Source organism: Gymnodraco acuticeps, unplaced genomic scaffold, assembly GCF_902827175.1.
Source record: "Gymnodraco acuticeps unplaced genomic scaffold, fGymAcu1.1, whole genome shotgun sequence".
NCBI classification, from domain to species: domain Eukaryota; kingdom Metazoa; phylum Chordata; class Actinopteri; order Perciformes; family Bathydraconidae; genus Gymnodraco; species Gymnodraco acuticeps.
This window is the reverse complement of record NW_022990699.1, coordinates 1,583,649-1,584,992: the sequence shown is the minus strand read 5'-3', so window position 1 is coordinate 1,584,992 and position 1,344 is coordinate 1,583,649.

The window sequence follows — 1,344 nt, the reverse complement described above, 5'->3', positions numbered from 1 at the left end:
TCTCCTCTTCTATTCTCTCATATATATATCTAGTATATATCATCTCTAACATCTGTCTATGTATATGTCTCTATCTCTATCATATACTCTACTCTCTCTATTTCTATTCTCTCTCTCTCTCTCTGTCTCTGTTGTCTCTCTGTCTCCTCTCTCTACTCTCTCTGCTCTCTCTCTCTCTCTCTCTCTCTCTCTCTCTCTCTCTCTCTCTCTCTCTCTCTCTCTCTCTCTCTGTCACTCTCTCTATGTCTCTCTCTCTCTAATCCATGATGCCCCTAACCAACTTCCCCTTTGGCTATTAAAGTACTAAAATTGGCTGTATATGGAATACATTATTTGTTAAGATGACATTTAAGGAAGTTATATTTAGTTTGACAAATATGATTATTCAAACATGACATCAGAGTGATAAATATGCTCATATTATTATATGATTTAAAATGTGCCATCTTTACTGTACAATATGCTGCTCACATACTGTATAAGGGAATTCTGCAATTAATCGTGTTCAAATGCATTATAACATTTACCAAGAGTAGGCCTACTAATCAAGTATGGGAATCTAACGAGGAGCACTTGAATGTAGCTTTAATAGGCTACACTTGCGCAGTTCAGGGACCGCTGTCTGTCTGCTGTTGCCCACCAGTTTTTCAACTAAAACGTCACTGAGCAAAAGGTTAGTATTATACGTGCGGACTGGTAACAGTTGACAATAAGGCTTTCGGGATATAGAGACAATGTTAAGTACCCTGCTAATTGAGTAGATATTATGACATTGGAGTTGGGGAACGATGCAATTTCAGTGTAATATCAAATAAAGGGTCAATAATGACTAGGCTATCCAACATGTAACGCTGGAATAGTTGGAAGTAAATTACAAAAACGTTATAAATTAAACTGCATCGACCTGTTACGCATTTTTGCTAACGTTATTTTACTTTGTAATGAGGCGTTCATGTAATATCGTAAATACCATACACGCGGTTTAAATAGACCTTTTAGGGAAACGTTTGCCTAAATGGATTCAAAGCAGTTGCAAAACTGATAGATAGTAGACAAATGTGGGGATTCACGTGTCTACACTTCGTTAATTTAATTTCACATGTGAACAAACGCTTACCAATATGCTACATTACATTGTAATTGATGCTACTTTTACCTTGTATATTGCCTGATCGCTGATTTAGCAATATGTGTAACCATTTTTTAATGTTATCTTCATATGCTCCAAATTAAATCGTATGGAGTAAATTAGTTCATATTCTTCCGATTATGCCGGATTGCCATGAATGTGGCACATCGTTTACATAACAGCAGGGATTTGGGGCGCCAGATTAGAGTATGCAC